This window comes from Equus quagga, chromosome 2, assembly GCF_021613505.1.
Source record: "Equus quagga isolate Etosha38 chromosome 2, UCLA_HA_Equagga_1.0, whole genome shotgun sequence".
Classification (NCBI taxonomy): domain Eukaryota; kingdom Metazoa; phylum Chordata; class Mammalia; order Perissodactyla; family Equidae; genus Equus; species Equus quagga.
This window is the reverse complement of record NC_060268.1, coordinates 59,745,143-59,766,086: the sequence shown is the minus strand read 5'-3', so window position 1 is coordinate 59,766,086 and position 20,944 is coordinate 59,745,143. Positions and strand designations below refer to the sequence as shown.

Sequence of the window (20,944 nt, the reverse complement as noted above, 5' to 3'; positions counted from 1 at the left end):
CCCCCCCCCCCCCCCCCCCCCCCCCCCCCCCCCCCCCCCCGGCTTTTTCTTTCTATTCACTCAGCTCCACTCAGCTGTGGGAGGGGCAGTGGTCTGGCCAGATGGTTGAATAAGACTCCTGACGGTTGTGAAATCATGTGAGTCTGAGGGTATGGGGAGAACGAAGGGTAGAAGCAGCAGTGGTCAACGGAGGGAGAGACCTTACGGACAAGAATCATCTGGAAAGCTCTCAGGGCGGAAGCAGGATTGAGCTGGGGCTGGGAGGATGGGCGGGATTCAGGAGGGTGGAAGGAGAGGGGAGCTCGGGACCCACTGTGAGCCCCTGCCCTGGGCAGCCCCCTCCCAGGGAGAGGTGCGGGAGGAAGGCAGGCAGGCAGAGCCGTCAGCGGTGATGGAGTGCTGCTGCGGTGGGACCTGCGTGGAGAGGGCTGGACACGAGCTGGGAGGCGTGGGGGCTAGTCCTGGCCCTGCCACTATCTCACTGCGGGACTGGAGGCAAGTGCCTTCCCCTCTGTTGGGGATATCAGTGTTCTCTTGAATGCTCTCCGAGGGTTGTTCCAGCCTTGACACTGTGGGACGTGGACAAGACTCTGGCTCTCTACAGAGCTGGGGGAGGTTGAGAAGGGATGGTGGTGGTGTTGCCTAAGGCAGGCAAAGGATGTTCCAGTGAATTCCCAGGGTGGAAACACATGATGAAATGTGAAAGGGTGGAGCCTTTCAGGGGATGTAGTGTAAAATGAACATCTGAAGATCCTCATATGTGTGGAGCCAGAGCACTCATGGGTCTGGTCAATTCAGGAAAACCCCTCAGAGAGAAAGGATTTCCTATTGCTTCTTGATAAAAATGAATGAGTAGATGAAAGCAGGATGGGCTTTGTGCCTGGTGTAAAGGAAGGATCCCTGCTTCGGAGTCGGGCAGGCTTGGTCTGATTCCTCTTCTGCCCTTACTGGCTGTGTGTCATTGCATATGTTAACCTTTCTGAACTGAGGTTTCTTTGTCTGCAAAATGGAGATTTAATATTACTTGTGTCATAACCTTGTAATAATCAAATGAAAGAAAATAAAGTGCCTGGCACACAGTAGGTGGTGATCATGCTGATTCCCTTCTCTCCTTCCTATTCCTCACCTGCCTCCCTAATGTGCACCCCTTTCCATTTGGAAAATTGGGATGCTTACACCTGCTCTGCCTCTAACTGGGGTCTTTTTGAGGCTCTAAGGAGGTATAACATGTATGTAAAAATACTTTGTAAACTATACTTTGCAACCATAAAGGAGTAACTCTTGTTTTTGCAGGACGATTTGGAATGGTACTAGGGTAATGATGGAAGGGAAAGGAAGGAGAGATGGCAAATGAGGTCTCAGAGCAGGGGAGAGTTATTAGCTGCACCCTATTAACTCTGGGGGCGAACGGCAGGGGAACTTCGCAGAGCCTGGCCGGGGCTACCAGAGAGGGTGTTTCTGCGGAGGTCTGAGCTTCAGGGCAGTCAAGCCCTTAGGGGGGCCCAGGGGAGGAGATCTGGAAGGCTGGCCTTCTAGAGGGACCTAGGTCCCCGGGAGAACCTTGTTTGACCTTGAAGGGTGGAATCAAATACAACGGCAGGTCCAAAAGACAAATTGGAGGAATTGTGCTGGTCAGGGTAAAGATCGGAACTAAGATTACTCAGCACCATCCATGTTCTATTCGTGGCTTCAGATGGTTTTACACACACTGCCTCGTGTGTAATATGTGCACTGAGTGTCAGATTCCTGTGTGAGAATTTACGTGGGAGGAGCCTGAGGCTCAGAGAGGTGAGGTGACTTGCCCTAAGCTGCAGAGTTAGTAAATGGTGCGGCTGAAATGCCAGCCCAGGTTTGTCTGCCTCTAGAGCTGGCTGGGAGTCAATTTTGAATAGTAACATGTTTTTTTCTTTGCGCTTGTAAGACATGTTGAATCCTCCCAACACTCCTTTTTAAAAAAGTTATTATTTTGAAATAATTTCAGGCTCACATTGAAGTTGCAAAAATAGAGAGTTCTTGGGTTCTCTTCACCGGGTTGCCTGATGATAACATGTGATGTAACCATAGTGGAAAACCAGGAGTTGACGTTGGCACCGTGCTGTTAACGAAACCGCAGATCTCATTTGGGTTTCACCAGTTTTTACATGAATTCACTCCACGTGTGTCTGTGTATCTCTCTGAATTTTGTCCTAGTTATTGACTCATGGAACCACTACCACAATCAGGATAGAGAACTATTCGATCACCCCCCAAAACTCCCTTGTGCTCCCCCTTTATAGTCCTACCCTTCCTTCCCCACGTGCCTGGTGACCACTGGTCTGGTTTCCATGCCTCTAATTTTGTCATTTAGAGAATGTCATATAAATGGAATCACACCGCGTGTAACCTTTTGAGATTGGCTTTTTTCACTCAGCACGATTCTCTGGAGATCCATCCAGGTTGCCGCGTGTGTCCGTTTGTTCCTTTTTACTGCTGAGTGGCATCCCATGGCGTGTTAGTTTCCTAGGGCCACGTAACAAAGTACCACCTGGGGAGACTTAAAGCAACCGAATTTCTTCTCTCACAGTTTTGGAGGCGGAGGTCTGAAGGCAGGGTGTCAGCAGGGCCACACTCCCCCCGGAGCCTCCAGGGAAGAATCTTTCCTTGCTTCTCCCTAGATTCTGCTGGCTGCCGGCCACGCTTGGTGCTCCTGGCTTGTGGGTGCACCTCTGCAGTCTCTGCCTCCGTCATCACATGTCCTTCTCAGAGGGACGCCAGTCATTGGATTTAGGGCCCACCTTAATCCAGTACGACCTCATCTTAACTTAAATAATTGTATCTGCAAAGACCCTATTTCCAAATCCGCCATCTTCTGAGGTTCTGGGTGGACAGGAATTTTGGAGGACACTCTTCGACCTAGTGTGCATGGTACGTGTGTACTACAGTGTGTTTAACCATTCACTCATTGAAGACATCTGAGCGGTTTCCATGTTTTGGCTGTTACAAATAAAGCTGCTATAAATATTCTTGTGTAGGTTTTTTCATGAACATAAGTTTTTATTTCTCTGGGATAAGTGCCCAGGAATGCAATTGCTGGGTCATCTGGTAGTTGCTTGTTTAGTTTTTAAAGAAACTGCCAAGCTGTACCCCATTACATTCCCACCAGCGATGCATGAGTGATCCAGTTTCTCTGCATCTTTGCCAGCATTTGGTGTTACCACTAATTTTTGTTTTAGCCATTCTGATGTGAGATCTGAGTGATCTCTCATTGTGATTTTAATTTGCATTCCCTTGATGGCTAAGGATGTTGAATATCTTTTCATGTGCTTATTTGCCATCTGTGTCCTCTTTGGTGAAGTATTTCAAGTTCAAGTATTTTACCCATTTTTAAATTGGATTGTTGATTTCTCACTGTTGGGTTTAGAGAGTTCATTGTATATTCTAGATACAAGTGCTTTGTTGGATATGTGATTTGCAAATATTTTCTTTCACTCTGTAACTTGATTTTTCGTTCTCTTAACAGTGTCTTTATCAGAGCAAAAGATTTTCATTTTAATGAGGTCTAATTTATCAATTATTTCTTTTGGAGTCATGCCTAAGAACTCTTTGTCCTAGGAGATTTTCTCCTATGTTTTCTTCTAAAAGGTTTTACATTCTGTATTTGTGTCTATCCATTTTGAGTTTAAAAATATGTACCTTTATATCTCTCTCCATAGACTATATACCTATATCTATATATCTAGATAAGGTTTAGATCAAGCTTCAGTTTTTTGCCTATGGATTTCACATGGTTCTGACGCGGGATGTTGAAATGGTTTTCCTTTCTGTCCCAATACTTTCAGGCTTCAATATGGTGGGATAAACAGGCACTTTAGACAGATTCTGCTGCTGAGAGCTAAAACCCAGATAGGATGAAGGACTAATTTGAAGTTAACTGCAAGTTATCAACAGACTGGGAGCTAACATCCAGGTTTCCATTGTCCGAGGACATCCCCATTTTAAAGATGAGAAAATTGAGGCTAGTTGATGGCAAAACAGGCCCTGTCTTCCTGCCAGGGGCCACTATTCATAAAGCAAGCAGACAGGCAAACATATAGAATGAAAGACGAAAAGATCAACGTTTGGGGCTGGAACCCAGGACCTCTGTCCTACACCCATCGCCAACTGAGCCTCATCCAGCAAGGATCTGAGAAGTTGGTCCTAAATGAGGCAATTGGGTTCAAGTGCAGAGTCCGGGGATTCCCTCCTCCTTGGCTTTGAGAGCATCCTGACTCTTGCTGGAGAGCACTGCCTTGGAGGCTGGCATGCTGGCTGCTAGCAGTGTCTGGGAGCCATCGCTGTGGCCCTGAGAGCAGGCTTTTAGCTTAATTGAACCCTACTTTAAAATGGCAACTCATCAGTCAACTTTCATTTTGTTCCTTTTGTTTAATTGTGTTTTCCTCTAGGGACTAACCAAATCAGTGAAAATGCTAGGTGATTGTTTTTGGTTTTTTTTCCCATTTTTAAATTTTGGGGACACATAGACAGGTGATTGTCAACTGTAATAACCCAGCTGGGAACAAAGAAAGTATCTCTTTAGTTGAAAAAGGCTCCCAGTAAATCTCGTAAAACGGCAGCGCTTATGCCCGGTTCTGAGAAGGTTGCTGGTGAGGTGCGCCAAGAGACGCTGAGAGACCACGGAGCGAGTTTTTGACTTAAGGGCCCACAGAGTGACAGAGTGACAGCTGGGCCGAGTAGGGACCAGGGAGTTACCTTCCTCAGTTACTCACTGTGAACCGAGCCTCCTTGTGGGGTACAATGCTTGCAGCCTTCTGGAGGGTTCTGGGGGAAGCGTGGAGTCAGGAGGCCTGAGTTCCAGGGGCAGCTCTGCCAGGGACTGGCCACATGGACAGGGACACGTCTCTTCCCCTCTCTGGGTGCCCTTGGCTCTGACATGAGGGACTAGACTAGACAAGGGATCTTGTGCCACCTCCACCTCTGTGGCACCTGCCACATCAGGGCTTGTCTCCCTTCTGCCCTCGATAGCAACACGTGTGGGGAGTGAAGGCAGCAAAGCGGAGCACAGGTAGCCGCTAGGCTGCCAGGCAGTCACAGCAGGGCCCTCGCCCTCCCGTGGGAGCTCCGTGGCGGGGCCAGGCCTGCAGAATTGTGGCCCCTTGAGGCAAGGGGACCAGGCCTTTAGACTAACTAACCAGGCATTGGATGCAGCTGCCTCAGGTTCGGGATGTGACCTTGAGCCAGGCTGAGGGCAATTCCCAGACAGGGACTTGGGAATGAAGGGGGGATCTGAGTGGCCCACCATAGACTTTAACATGTCCCCCCCGGCCCCCTCTCTAGGTACCCCAGCCTGAGAGACATCAGTCTCTGGGGTGGAAAACCTAGATTTCTACACTCCTGACTGTTAGCTGCCTCTGGGTTGGACCAGGGTCTGGGCGGAACTGAGTTCCAGGACTTGCCCGTCCACTGCCTGCCCTCTGTGGCTGGCCTGGGACCTGTGTTGTGCCAGAGAAGGACGAGTTTGGAGTGAGTTTGCCCAGTGTGGCCCTGAGAAGACAGGCAGCATCTCATCCGGTCTTCCACAAACGTGGCTGTGTACCAGCTGGGTGCTGTGCACCAGGATGCTGTTAGTGTGGGAGGTGCAGGGGTCTAAGTGTGACCTGGCTGTTTTGAAGCTCTGTGCCTCAGTGTCTCCTTCTTGGGGTGATGGGGTATCTTTTAGAACCAAAACCATCCTCCTAGCATGTGGGTCCCCCTACACTGGACAGTGCATGGATTTTAAGGGGGATCTGGAGTCCTTCCCCGAAGACCCCACCAGGCCAGCAGCTGCCACTGAACCTCCACCTTGCCTTAGCATCGATGGAAATTCCAATTTACGGATGGTGGTTTTGGAGAGACTTTGTGACAGAAGCCATCAATCTCTGCATTTCAAATTTATTTTATTTTATTTTTCCAGCCTGGGTGCCTGTTCTGCTGTGAACTTGATCTGTGTAATCAGAGTGCAGGCAGTAGAAGGAGAGTGGGTGTCCCCTTGATCTGGGGGGTTTATGTGCATAATTCCCTTTAATTCATCTCAGACAGGGCTTGGCGAGCCAGGGTTGAGAGTGATTTTCAAAGTCTCTCGCTGGAGTTCAAAGATGCATCTCTCCAGCCCGACTAGTAAATTACTGGGGCAATTTGCCACGAATTTCCAATGTGGAGCGATTCCCAGGTGCGCTGGGGGGGGGGGGGGGGGCGCAGCCGGGGGAGGTGCGGTCTGTGGCTCAGTGTGTGGAGAGCGCCTCTTTCCCATGCTGACTGGACCCTAGGTGCCCCAGTCCTCTGGCCTTTGCTGGCCCCTGATCCTACAGACCCTCCTGCTGAGCGTTTCAGTCTCGTCTTGAACCTGTGCTGATGCCTCGTTTGTGGGGGACTCCGGGTCACTTGTGCACTCCGGTGCTGACAGAACCTTTATCCTGAGTGTATGTCTTCACACTTTATTCGCCTGTATGATAAATGCAATTTCCGCCTCAAGACTATCAGTCATTTTCTGATGTGATCTGTGCAGCGCTGCCTGAATTGGATCAGCTCCTGTATTATTGTGACAGTTTATTTGGTAGGAAAATGAAATCAGATGTGTAAATTAAAGTGGGGGTGTGCTTGGTGTAATGGGGTGGTTCCGGGGACTCAGGTGCACCTGCTGGGGCATTTCCCTTCTCCTCTGCCTCCTGCGTGGGGCTCCCAGCTCTGCTGCCCTTTAAGCTCAGCAAAGAGACCAATGCAAAGACACAAGTGATGATTAGCAGAGGTGAAGATGCTGGCATGTGTCAAGGGACAAGAGGTTAAAAAGTCAAATGCACTGAGACTGGAATTCAGGTTTAGCATTACAGTCTCAAAGCAGTGGGCTTGAGAGAGAGCGTGTTTGTCTGTGCGTGTGGGGGAAGCCTTATGACTCCGAACTGGAGGTTAATGATAAGTAGGATGTGGAGACCCTTTCCCCAGATTCCCTGTGCGTCTGCCTTCCCCAGCCCTTGACAGGCAGGGCCATTGCTGACCCAAGGCGGCAGTCCTTTTCTTCTCTCTTCCCCTTCCCTCCCCTCTCCATCATCCATCCCCACACACTCAATTCAGATGAACTCTGAGCTGGGCCTGGGCACGGTGTTACCTGGGAGGGAAGGGCGGCCTCTGTGTGTGCCATCTATGTAGGAAGGATGCCCACAGCACCATGAGCTCCCTGGAGGAGATGCCAGACTTGGGGGTGGCATGGCCAGTAAGCAGACAAGACGCTGCAGCGAGGAGGAGGGCATGCGGGAGCTCGGAGGAGAGAGGCAGCCACTCTGCCCGAGTCTGTGGCAGCAGTGGGTTCTACCTGGCCGGCTTCACATAGAAGTAATCTTAATTAACCATGCCACCATTTCTCTCCTCCCCGAGGCCCGCCCTTTTCCTTTCGCTGTGTCATTTCCAGCTGCTGTTGAGTAGGCCTAGGCCAACCCAGGAAAACCAGGGCTTGCCCTCTGCACAGGACCTCCCAGAACACATTCCAGGAATGCTGGCCCCCTGCAGTGTGAGGACCAGAACTGGGAGGGGTCAGGCCTCCTGGGCAGAGGGAGAACTTGCCAGAAGCAAGGAGAGAGGCAAAGTTTTACCCTCAGCAGTAGGCAGCTCATGCGCAGTCTCTGTCCCCCGGATATTGCCAGCTGCTTCTGAGTCTCAGGAAGAGGGGTGGGTCAGGGGCCATTTTCTCCATCTCGGACAGTGGCGAGGATGGTTGCCCTGGTTGGGGAGCCGCCTTGGGGCCTCTGAGAGTTCCGTGGGACAGTCGCTGGTGGTATTGTCCTGGGTGGAGGAGCTGGTCTGCTTAGCTACTGGCAAAGTGGAGACAACTGATTAACTGAGCTCTCTATAATGGCACTGTCCAATATTGTGGCTACTAGCCACATGTGGTTATTTAAATTAGAATTAACTAAAATAAAATTAAAGATTCAGTTCCTGCATGGAAAAAGATGTACCACACAAATATGAATCAGCAGAAAGCATGAGTGGCTATATTATTATCAAAGTCCACTTCAGAGCAAAGAAAATTACCAGGGATGGAGAGGGATATTACATAACGATAAAAGAGCTAGTCCATCGTGAAGATAGAGCAATCCTAATATTATGCACCAAACAGCAGAGCTGCAAAACGTATGAAGCAAAAATTTTGTTCTTTGGTCACACCAGCCCAATTGCCAGGGCTCTAAAGCCACATGTGGCTATTGACTACTGTATTGGACAGCAAGGTTAGAACTTTTCCATCACTGCTGAAAGTTCTGTTGGACAGTGTTGCTCTAGACTGTTAACTCCTTGTCTGTTTTATTCACTGCTGTGTCTCCACCATCTAGACGAGGCCCCAGCACAGAGTTGGTACTCAGTATTTGGAGACTTGAGGAGTTTTGGCCCTGTTGCTGCCACCATCTTGCTGTGTGACCTTGGACATGTTGCTTGCCCTCTCTGAGTCTCTTCATCCATAAATCAAAGGGTTGGCCTTATCTCTGAAGTCCCTTTCGGCTTTAATGAGCTAAGATCTTAAGGATCTAGTTGGATGATTTCATTTATTTTATTCACAAGGAGGGGTCAGAGAGAGCAGGAAAGGATGAGGGGGCAAGTTTGGGTTTTTTCTTTTTTTAAAGATTGGCACCTGAGCTAACAACTGTTGCCAATCTTTCTTTTCTTTCTTTTTTTAATGGCTTTTTCTCTCCAAATCCTTCCAGCACATAGTTGTATATATTTTAGTGCAGGTCCTTCTAGTTGTGGCATGTGGGATGCTGCCTCAACATGGCTTGATGAGCGGTGCCATGTTTGCGCCCAGGATCCGAACCAGTGAAACCCTGGGCTGCCAAAGCAGAGCGTGTGAACTTAACTACTCGGCCATGGGGCCGACCCCACAAGTTTGGGTTTTAATTTCAGGTCTGAGTTAGCTGTGCTCACCAGCACTCCTCCAGTGCTGAGATTTGCAAGCGTTGCCTCCCCTGACTTTTCCTTCCTGCTCTTCTTTGTGCTACAATTTTCAGATATCACCACACAGCTTCTTGGCCCTCCCCAGCTCTGCCTTAAACCCCCAGCAGATCTGCAAGCTCAGGAAGCCAGAGAGGGCTCCAGGGGCTGACACCGGTCGCAGAGCTTGGCCCTCCCTCCCTCCAGCTGTCTGGGGCTTGCGGCTCTTTCTCCCTTTGGATACCTCCTGTGGTTCACGGCTTCAGGTAACATGCTCAAGCCCTTGAGTCCCGGCTGCTGGTGCTCCCCATGGGGGCCAACGGGAGTCCCTAGCTGTGGGGACTCTGCTGGCTGCTGCCTCAGAACATCTGCCAGCAAGCCTCTGGGGGCAGCCCCGGCCAGGGAGATGCCATGTTTGTGGGTGGAGACCAGGCAAAAAGCTGGCTGCGGGGGCTGGGAGGAAGGGCATCCTTGTATGGCTGGGGGAAAATGTGCCAAGAGGAGGAAAAGAAATGTAATTACCTTGAGTGCCGGGCTTCCGGCAGAGTGAAGGGCCAGCCCCACCTGGCTCTGGGGCTCTGCAGGCTGAGGGTCTGGCCATGCTGGGAAGAGAAGTGCTCCTTCACCAGCTCTCTGTCCGGGGGGCCTAGGGCAGGGGCGGGCAGGCCCCCTGGCCTCTCCGTGGCAGGCATTCTGCCCAGGACACACTATGCTTGTGCGATGGGGACAGGAGGATCAGGGGACGTCTCTGAGAGGGGAGGTGGGTGCTAAGTCCTGCAGGTCTGAGCCAGGCCTGTGGTTCTGGGTCTTGGCGCATAAGTGGCTGTGTGTGATAGGTGTCCTCTGTCTCTGTGGGTCTCTGATCACCTCTTTGTGCCTCTTAGATTGCCTGGTCTTCTCTGCCCTCTCTGCCTGGAGAAGCTTGCTTTTGCGCGGGCCCCCTTGCTTTCTGCCTCCTGGTTGGGTTTGGCCAAGGGGAGGCATGTATGGGAGACAGAGGGCGAGAGGAGACAGAGGTGGGGGATTTCTCCCCTACTCCCTCCCTGCTTCTTTCTGGCAGTGGCCGTGTCCCTCCACAGCTATCGCTCCCCCTCCTCAGCCCCAGCTCTCACCGCCTCCTGCCAACCTGGTTCTTCACTTTGCTCTTTCAGGACTTGGGGTGGTAATGTGTTCCCACCACTCCAAATCCCTGAGTTTTTCTTCTTCTTTTTTTTTTTTTGGTGAGGAGGATTGGCCCTGAGTGAACATCTGTTGCCAATCTTCCTCTTTTTGCTTGAGGAAGATTGTCCCTGAGCTAGCATCTACAATCTTCTTCTATTTTGTATATGGGATGCTACCCCACCATGGCTTGATGAGTACTGTGTAGGTTCACCCCTGGGAACTGAACCCGTGAATGCCAGGCTGCCAAAGCAGAGAATGTGAACTTAACCACCGGGCCGGCCCCAAATCCCTGAGTGTTTTATCATTCTTGGTGCATTCCCCTAATCCTGCCCATGCCTCTGTAAATAGTCCCCTTCAGTAAACTGTGCTCAGTTAAACACTTCTGAGTGAAATTCTGATGGTCTCTTTGAGTCTATGCTTATCTCGGGATGTCTGATTTTGTTTCATTAGGTCTCTGCTGGGGGGTATTAGTGATTTGGGTCCTTGGGGCAACAAGTCAGTGTGTTTTTCTATGACTTCTCCGGCAGGGGGAGTTACATAGGGAAGGGAACATATCCTGGTATTCTGAATATATCCAGAGTACGGTGAGGAGCTGCTTCCAAGAGGCTCCCTCATATCCCATGTGGGTCAGAAGAGTGTCTTACCCAGCATCATAGGCAAAATATTTGACAGTTAGTACATCGTAGCACTGACCAATCAGAATGAGGCTTTGGCCAATGGGAAAGGGCTCCTGGCAGAGTCCAGAAGAGATGTGGCCTTAACACAACTGCTGACGCTGGATCAGTGTAAACTGCTGATGACCATCCTGGAGTGTGTCTTGGCTTTGCTTTCTTTCCTGTAAAATGGGGCTGAGTCACACACTTAACAAGATGCTGCTTATGTTTGTCTAATTATAAAGCTCACAGAGAAGGGCATGCCCAAGGAGACAGATAGGGACAAAAGGTGACACACAAAGTTACCCCATCATCCCCACAGCACCACCCACCCCGCCCCCGCTGGATTGAGATGTGCAGAGAGAAAGCCCAAGATTGCTCCGTGCCTCAAAGGATAACAGCCAAGGAGACCTTTCTTCTCTCTGTTTGGCCAACATTTCTAATTCCCCCAAAGGAGGTATCTTAGTCCTGGCCCTTAGAAAACAGAATTTGAAGTAAAAACTTACTGACACTTAGGGAGGAGTGCCGTCCTGGGGAAGTAGGAGGGAGGGAGACAAGAAGAGGGGCTGGGAAGGAAGGAGAGCAAAGATAAGGCGGTGAGTCAGGGAGCCGGCACTGCGCAAGCTGAGGTGGGTGCTCCATCTTGCCTTCCGAGAGGCCGTGTGAACCCCTGTGTCTGGGGGAAGGGTGTAACCCCAGCCCCCATCTCCCTGTGGCTATTACCTTCCCACACTTCCGGATGGCCCGTGTGTGGGTGCTGAGTGACCGCTGGGGTATCTCACACCTCAGTGCCAACAGGGGAGCCCCAGGGCGGGAGAGGGGCTCATCGCAGGGGCATGAGGCCAGCTGCTGCAGGTCAGCAGAGGCTGGGCAGAGCCTTCCTTCTGAGGGTTACTGAAGACAGGTGAGGCCAGGAGGATCTGAGCCGGTGATTAGAGGCGTGGGATACAAAGGGGGTCTGATTAGGCTGGCGTCCCGCTTCCCTCCTGGGTGTGCTCCTCCTGAGAAGGGAGCCCCAGCTGGCTGGGAGACCTTGACTTCCTGGAGTGCAGCTCCATAGGGTGAGTTCCTTTCTTATGGCAGAGCCTTGTCTTAGAGAAAAAAACTCTGAAGAGAGCAATTCAGCGCGTGTGTAATGCCTCCAGGGGAATGGATGGTGGCCGCGGGAGAGGAGGTGCCCAGGAGGTTGTCAGAAGTGGTGGCAGAGCTCAAACTGTACTCTAAAGTCATCCTTGACTGCCACTTCTTTCTTGCCACTTCTGACCTGCCCCTTCCCCTTGTCCTGGGGGTTCAAGTCCAGCTCTTCCTGGATCCAATGGCCCTGAAGATGTTTGTTGCTGGGAACTGTTACCTGGGAGGCAGAGATGCTGCCGTGTTTGCCTTTCATTCTGCTGTGCTTTCTGCTCATGAGAGTTGGACGTGGAGTCGTGGTGAGAACCCCAGGGAGAGATGCAGCTGTGTGACTCTCCTGGGCCTCAGTTCTCCAGATATAAGGCCAGATGATCTTGAAAGCCTTTCCTCTCTTTAGAATTGGATGCACTTGGTTCCCCCTTAAGAGTGGTGGATCACCCCACTCATACTTCCTTACTGGCATCCACATACAACCGAGGTTGCTTGTTGCAAGATACTTGGACTACAATGGTTGGGAGGTGGGTGGTGTGGAACATCATTGTGATTCCTGGCCCCCTTAGGGATCAAACTTTGGTCCTCTAGTTCTAGAATTCTCCAAGTGGGCCTGAGAAAGCATCATTCCCAGGCAGGGCTGGTTCTAGAGTGAGGCAAGGGAGGCATCTACGGTCAACACTTAAGGAGGTGCTCACTGTGAGGTACTGACGTTGCACTTGCAAGACCCTGAGAGTGAGTGCCTCCTTAAATTTTTTCAAATTGAATTTCTATTTTGAGATACTTGTAGATTCACATACAGTTGTAAGAAATAATATGTTTTACTCAGTTTCCCCCAGTGGTAATATCTTACAAAACTATAGTACAAAGCACAGCCAGGATATTGACAGATATTGACAGGATATTTGTACAGTCAAGACACAGTGATAAAGTTTCTCCACATCCTTGGCAGCATTTGGTGTTGTCACTATTTTTTATTTTAGCCACTCGAGTTGGGACATGTTTTTTTAAACCACCCTGCCAATCTCAATCCCTCCTCCTCTCCTTTTGATTTTTTTCAATCTCTCTTTTAATTGGTGTATTTAGGCCATTTACATTTAATGTAATTATTGATATCTTAACTCTTAAGTCTACCATTTTATTTTTGTTTGTTCTTTCTGTTTTTCATTTCTCTTATTTTTCCTGCCTTCTGAGGGTTACTTAAAATTTTTTTGGACATCCTTATTGATTTATCTACAGTGTTTTCCACGTATATCATTGTAAAGCCTTTTTAGGGATTGCTCTAGGTGTTTCATTATTTATACATAACTTATCACAGTTTTCTGGTGTCGTCACTTTCCCAGTTTGAGTGAAGTATAGAAACCTTACCTCCCTTTATATCCCTATAATTTCATTTATAATATAACACTTAATGCCAACTTAATGTCAATAGCATAAAAACTTTGCTGTTATATTGTATAGCTCCCTTCCCTCCCTCTGCTTTGTGCTGTTATTTGTCATACAAGTTACATCTTTATAGATTGTGTGCCCATCAACATGGATTTATAATTATTGCTTTATGTTGTTGTCTTCAAAACCATATAGGAGCAAAAAAGTTACAAACAAAAATAGATTTAAACTATCTTTAAAAACCCAGGGAGGTCACGATCATGTGAGGTCTTGAGGTCCCTCGTTGGTCTGCTTCTTCCTTCTCCCTTTCACAGTCTTCTTGTGATTGTTTTATATAGTGTCTGGGGCTTTTATTTGTGCTTAGCAGGATGAATAGGGCAAAGTGCACTTATTTTATCTTCCTGGAAGTAGAACTCTGTAAATTTTGTATCTCATTGCCTCCTGCTGATCTTATCAAGTAGGGGAAATGCAGAGAAAGGACAAGAATGAACATTTATTGAGGCCCCACGGGGCATTATGTGCTTCTACATGTAGAAGTTCATTGAGTTCTCACGACTTGGTGAAGATGGTTTCATTATTCTTGCTTTACAAATAAGAGAAACCTGAGGCTCAAAGAACATACATTCAGGCAGACAGGAGGGGCTGGGCTGGCCCTGAGCCCAGGCTCTCTGACTTCAGTGCACATGCCGTGTTTCCTGGAAGTCACTCAGCAGCTAAAATCTGGGTTTGGCACTGGCACCACGAGGCCTGGAAGTGTTCTTTGTGCCTCTTTCCTCCTCCTTTTAAAAGTGCGTGTTTTTTGATTTGTTCGCTTTTGTTTTAACTTTTTATTATGAGAATTTTCCAAGGTGTAGAAAAGTGGAAAGAATGGTACAATAAAAATCCATATACCACCACCAACATTCAACAGTTGTTAACATTTTCCTAAATTTGCTTCATCTATTATCTTTTTTATAGAACCGCTTTGAAGTAAATTACAACATCATGCTATTTACTCCTAACCATGGTAGCAGACATCTCCAAAAATTAAACACACTTTCCTACATGATTCCAAGAATATTATAACTAACAAAATTAATACTTTCCTAATATCTTCTAATACCTAGTCCATATTAAAGCTTTCTCTGTTGTCCCCCAAATGTCTCTTATAGCTGTTTTTTTCCCCCAAACCAAGCTCCGATTAGGCATCATGCGTCGTTGCCCTGCTTGTTTGGTCTCTTTATCCTATTAATCTGGGTAAGTGTTTCTAACCTCTGAAGAGCTGTGTTTTGGTTAACTTGGGTGGGGCGAGGAGGAAGGAGCAGAGGTGCTTTGGGTCAGAGCTGGGACTGCCTGACTCAGTTTCCCTCTGGGGTCAGAGTTCCCCTTGGGACCATAGCCTTCTGGTAAACAGGCAAGTTGTGGCACAGGAGGGGTCTGAGAGGTCACCCCTCGCATTCTCACAGTCTAGGTGCAGGACAACCCAGGCCTGTGCGCTAGCTCCTGCGTGGGACCCCAGAGTCTGCCCTGAACGCCTGAGAGCCCCACCCCCTCCCCAGTGCCAGTTCCGAATGAAAGAACAAAACTCTGCCTCCTGAGAAACCAGACAGAGTGGTAGGTGCAATTCAAAGTCACTTTCCCCTGTGCTGCGGAGGATTTACCACGCCCCATAAATAACTGCCCGGCGCCTGCAGGTGAGGCCGGTCTTCCTAACCAACGGATTGATGCTCTGATCTCATGAAGGTCTTGGCGGCTGCCCTGCGTGGGGAGGGGGCTGCGCAGGCTCAGGCGGGTGGAATTGCAGAAGGCACTTTGGGGTTGCGGCCGCAGCCAGAGAGGCAGGGGCTGAGGCCTGCAGGAACTGGGCTGAGGTTTGGGAGCTAAGGCTCCCTGAGGCCCTCGCTGTGGAGTGACCTGAGAATGGGGCTTTCTCCAGCCAGGAGAGGGTGTGGGCTGGGTGGGGGATAGCGGCTGTCTCACGTGGCCAGATGCCTCAGGTCAGTTCCTTTAGGCCCCTGGCAAGGCTGAAAGAGGGTGGTGTCTTTCTCTGTCACTGTCACACGTGCTCTTCATATGTCCGCTTCATTGCCAGCAAGGCCTGGCCATCTCCCTGACAGGACACTCACCTCCCCTTGGGGACAAGAGCTCCAGCAGAGTGGGGCACAGCCCTGCCTGGCAGTCAGTCCTGAAGGAAACCAACCATAGGCACGAAGGGAAGCTTCCAGAAAGGGAAGGAGCTCCTCAGATCTGCGTTGGGTGGGAAGTTGGGGACCGGGGGTGTTGCTGCTCAGAGACACTGAGGGAAGGGAGACGGCGGGGTGGGCGGGGTGGGCGTGGTGGGCAGGCTATGGGGAGGCAGCGGTCAGGGCCGCTGTGAGGTGCTGGGAGGTGGGGGAGCAGCTTGCGGCCGGCTGCGGCATGCCCTCCCCTCTGAAGGGGTGGGGGCGCTCCCCCTACAGAGCAGAATAGGACTTGACCTTAGTGAGGAGGGCCGTTCTGCCCACTCACTGCGGCCGTGATTGGTCTTCATGGCCACTAAATGTGTCATTGTAAATACACAGGGGTCCACATGGGCTGCCAAGCTGGCACTGGGCGTTGATTGCTCTAATGGCTGCTGGCTGTGTTGAGGGCCTGTGTATGTGTGTGGTGTGTGCACATGTATGGTATTTGTGTATGTACGTGGCGAGTGTGAATGTGGGTGCTGCATATGTGCATGTGTGCTTGTGTGGTGTGTGTCTGTGATGTGTGTGTGCGCACACGTGTGCTTGCACGTGCATTAGGTCTCAGCACTCACAATGGCTCCGCCCCATCTGCCATCTCCTTCTGGATGCTGAGGAAAGCCTCTACCCACACTGGGATAACGGCCAGGTCTGGATGCGGGTTTAAGCTCAGGAAACAGTTCAGGGTGTTAAAGGCATCATTTGGAAAGCGGTGTCTGGGCAGGGGTGTTCGCAGATGTCGAGGGTGACATTGATTCTTCTGGCAGAGCTTCCCCACAGCTTTCACAGCTCCTCACACCGCCCTCTGTCCTGTCAGCGCTCTTGCACGGCTCTGCTTGGCCTTGGCACCCTGTGCCCTGTGTGCCTTCTCCTGCCGTTTTTCCTTCTGGGGTCTCCTTCCCTCTCCGGGTCCATCCTCTCCCCCAACCCCATTCTGATAGCAGCTGCGGGGTGGGGCTCCCTCCTGAGCCTGGAACAGCCTCTCTAGCCCCACATTCAGCCTGGAGGCAGAGGAGGGAGCAGGGAGAGAGAATGGAGGAAGGGGGGGCTGTGTTACTGCAGCTGAGGCCTGGAGGAAGAAGGGGTCATGGGGGATGGGTGGACCCGGGCTGGGGTGGGGTCAGTGGGAAGTGTGGACCTCACTGGGGCCCAAGGAGTTATGAGTGCGGGTTACGCAAGGCATGAGGGCTTCTGTCTGGGCCTGTCATCGAGCATCAGGTGCTGCCCCTTCAAAGACCCTTCTTCTGACCCTGAGTGGCCATCTGGTCCTGGCCACAGCCCCCTCCCAGATGAGGTGTGCACAAGGGGACAGCCCAGCCAGCAGCCTCGGGTTGGTGTCTGGACACTGCTGTTTGGCGGTGGGGAGGTTGAGGGTGCTTTGGCTCTGAGCGGCCGTTATCCCCAGGGACATGACCCTGCCCAGGACTCCGTAGGGGCACACTGGGGTCATGGCACTGGAGGGAGGCTCCAAGTGGCCTTGCTCTTTGCCAGCCCACTCCTGACCCCCCTGGAGAAAGGAGCCGCCCCACTTCATGCTGAAAGGGAAGTTCTGGCTTCTGTCTAACCTCGCTCCTTCCTGTCGGAGTCATAATCCTTTCTTGTGTCTGGGTGCCAGTGGGGATGAGAATTGGCTGCTGTGTCACAGGCACTTTGCTGGCTAATTTGGGCTCAGTTACTAACGTTCCAGGGGCTCTGGAACTCAGGGTAGGGAGGGTAACTGATGACAAGAGGTAAGATGCCTGAATTCCTAGGGAGAGTAACTTCTCAGGAAAAGCACTCCCATTTCTCCAGAAGAAATAATACCCCATTATCCCCTAGAGACTTTTACAAGGATAAAAAAATGTCATAAGCAAGCACAATTCAGATTTTCAAAACAGTCTTTGGATTTACAGTATAAGCTTTCATAAGAAAAATACTGTTTGGTTCTGCTTTATTTTTGTAAATGTAGAAGCAAAATTTGTTCTTTGTAGAAAACCAGAAAAAACCCAGAAATGTATAAAATAGAAAACCAAAGCCATCCATGATCCCATAAATCAGAGCCTTGCTCACTGCCGGGTGCGTAAGGAGCATTGACGAATACTTGCTGAATTGGTGAATGAAGGCAGAGAAAGCCTCTAGTAACGTTTTGCTCTGTTTCCTTCCAGGCTTTTTTCTCGTGCATGTTCATTCATAGTCGAGATTACACTTATTTTTCAGGAAGTGATGTGAGATGTGATGTGTCTCCTAGAACCCCACCCATAGCAGGTACTTTTATGAACAAAATTTATACGCTCAAACCCAGTGATCAGAGGAGCAATTTTCATTCTGGAATCATGGTTTTTTTTTTTTTTCCCACCATTGACTATATATTTGGAGATTAAGATTGTCTTGGAAAACTCAGCCTGTGAGTCAGAGTGCATGTTTCCTACATCCTAGCTGAAGAGTGTCTTCTGATCTGGTTCTCTCTTTTTTTTTTAAGTGCGATATGGTTGACATATAACATTCTATTAATTTTAGGTGTACAACATAATGATTTGAAATATGTATATATTGTGAAATGATTACCACAAAAAGTTTAGTTAACATCCATCACCAGACATAGTTACAATTATTTTTTCTTGTGATGAGAGCTTTTAAGATCTACTTTCTGGGCCAGCCCCATGGCCGAATGGTTAAGTTCACGAGTTCCACTTCTGCAGCCCAGGGTTTTGTGGTTTCAGATCCTGAGCGCGGACATGGCATCACTCATCAGGCCACACTGAGACGGCATCCCACATGGCAGAGCCAGAGGCACTCACGACTAGAATATGCAGCTATGTACTGGGGGGCTTTGGGGAGAAGAAGAAGAAGAAGAAGAAGAAAAAGAAGATTGGCAACAGATGTTAGCTCAGGTGGCAATCTTTAAGAAAAAAAAACACCTACTCTCTTAGCAACTTTCAAATATACAGTCCGGAATTGTTAACTATGGTCTTCAGGCTGCATTACATCTCAAGGACTTATTTATCTTATAACTGGAAGTTTGTTATACCTTTTAACCATCTTTACCTATTTTACTCACCCCTCTCCCCCGACCCCCCACCTCTGGCAACCACAAATCTGTTCTCTGCATCTATGAGTTTGGTTTTGTTGTTTTTAGATTCTGCATATAAGTGAGATCATGTAGTATTTGTCTTTCTCTGTCTGACTTATTTCACTTAGCATAATGCCCTCAAGGTCCACCCACATTGTCACAAATGGCACGACTTCCTTCTTTTTTTATGGCTGAATAATATTCCATTGCATCTACATACCACATCTTCTTTATCCATTCATCTGTTGGTGGACTCTTGTTTCCATATCTTGATTGTTGCGAATAATGCTGCCATGAACACAGGGGTGCAGATATCTTTTTGAGTTGGTGTTTTCATTTTCTTCGAATAAATACCTAGAAGTGATGGAATTGCTGGATCACATGGTAGTTCTATTTTTAACTTGTTGGGGAACCTCCAAGGTGGCTGCACCAATTTTCATTGTCACCAACAGTGCACAAGGGTTTCCTTTTCTCCACATCCTCGCCAACACTTGTTATTTCTTGTCTTTGTGAGAATGGCCATTCTAACAGGTGTGAGGTGATATCTCATTGTGGTTTTGATTTGCGTTTCCCTGATGATTAATGATGCAGAGCATCTTTTCATGTGCCCATTGGCCATTTGTATCTTCTTTAGAGAGATTATACTTTATATAGATTTTGAGGCCTGCCTTTGTACTTGATCTTATAGCTTGAGAATTTCCCCATGTTATTAAAAATTTCCGGACACTGTAATTTTTAATGGCTGCATATTAGACCATCATGTACATATACTATAATTTGTTTTCCCAAAACCCTCCTGGTAGGCGTTTAGATTTTTCTAGTTTGGACTACATTATATAACATTCAAGGGACATTTTTATATTGTTGGTATATCTCAACTACGTAATTACCCACGTAAGTAGCGGCCTGGGCTTTGAGCTGGGCTGTGGGCTCAGGAACCAGGTCTGGATGTGGGAGCCTCTGAGACTGGCCTGGGGAGCAGGGTCCAGGCCCAGCTGATGGACAGTGAGTATACAAGGGCCTCAGAAACACCAGAAGACTGGACGGAGAGCAAGCCAGAGGTCTGAAGCAGACAGCAACAGAGTGGAGGTCTGAGGGAGGTGGAGGCCAGAGAAACAGGCAGGCAAGAGGGCAGGGGGTGGGAGGAAGGCAGGAATGGTGAGGAGGGTAAAGGATGGGGAGTATTTTCAGCAACAGCATCTACATCTTTTTAATTGTCCACTGCTCTTTATGAAGCGTTTTGAACTCCACTCTAATATATGTAAATTTATGTAAAATAATCAATGCACACTAAGTATTTAATAATTATTTTTCTCCTTTTAGGTAAAGTAATACAAATAGGAGAGGGTTGCTGGGGCCCACAGCCTTTGGCAAGACATCCAGGTGGAGAGAAAAGCGCCCGTGGGTGGGTTCAGAGTCACACTGCATGGGATACTCCCACTGGACATGGTTAGTGAACATTTTTACATGTGACTTGAAAGTCAGTATTCATGGTGCGCTCCAGGCTTGCTGATGACATCAAGATCACGTGGGTGGGGAAGTAGGAAGCTGGGAGCAAATCAACTGGGGGAAAACTGAAGATCTTTACGAAGGGTCAGAGACAGCAGATGAGGAGCAAAGTGAATGAGAATGAAGGGATATGTGGCTGTCATTTCCAACCTGGGGTCCCTTTAAGACGTATCTCCAAAATTTCAAAAAGCATCTCCCTTCTTCCTCCCATTGAACATTTATCCATCTTAACAGACCCTTTTCTCTGCTTTTATCTGAAATGCTGTCAAGTCCACATGGTGGGAAGTTTCACACTGATCAGAAGCTCCCGACTGGTAGTGATGAATGTCTTCGATTAATTTAAAGTTGGAAAACTATTTTAACTATTGCTTGGTAAATGTAACTTGTTCCGTGGGCAAGATTTCCTGAAACCAGGAGGCCTTCTGGAAGGGAGGGGCTCAGGGAGCATTAGCAAGAGGGCTCCTTCCAGGAGGAAGCGTGGAGCTCTGCTGGGCTGACAGGATGTGACTCAGCTACCCATTCGCACACAGCCCAGGACAAAGGAATTCTGGAGACTTTAGAGATGTAGTTGGAACCTAAAAACATCAGCTCTGTGAGAGACAGTGGCCCAGAAGGCAGAGAAAATTTAATGGACCTGGAGATGAGGCTGCGTATATTGTCCTACTGAGATGACACAAAGCATTGAATTGTCGAATCAGACTCATGAATCAGAGAGATCCTTACCCAGTATCAAGATTTACGAATAATTTCGAGAATGCAGGCACAGAAGTGAAGCAGGGAGAGGTCTGGGACGGCTAAAGCAGCCCACCAAGTCCTTTTCCACCACATGCAGACTTGCTCTGCCCAGATTGACACCTGAGGGCTCTGAGAACTGTACGTGACTGCATCACTTCCACCCAAGGGAGCTATTGTGGCATCGAGACGTGTCCACCTTATAC

The 20,944-nt window shown here is 49.1% G+C and overlaps 1 protein-coding gene across 1 annotated transcript in view; it reads left to right on the top strand.

Moving 5' to 3' along the window:
* Window positions 1–20,944, top strand: part of MEGF11 (multiple EGF like domains 11) — a 325,951-nt gene that overhangs the window by 30,221 nt on the left and 274,786 nt on the right. The window lies entirely within an intron of this gene.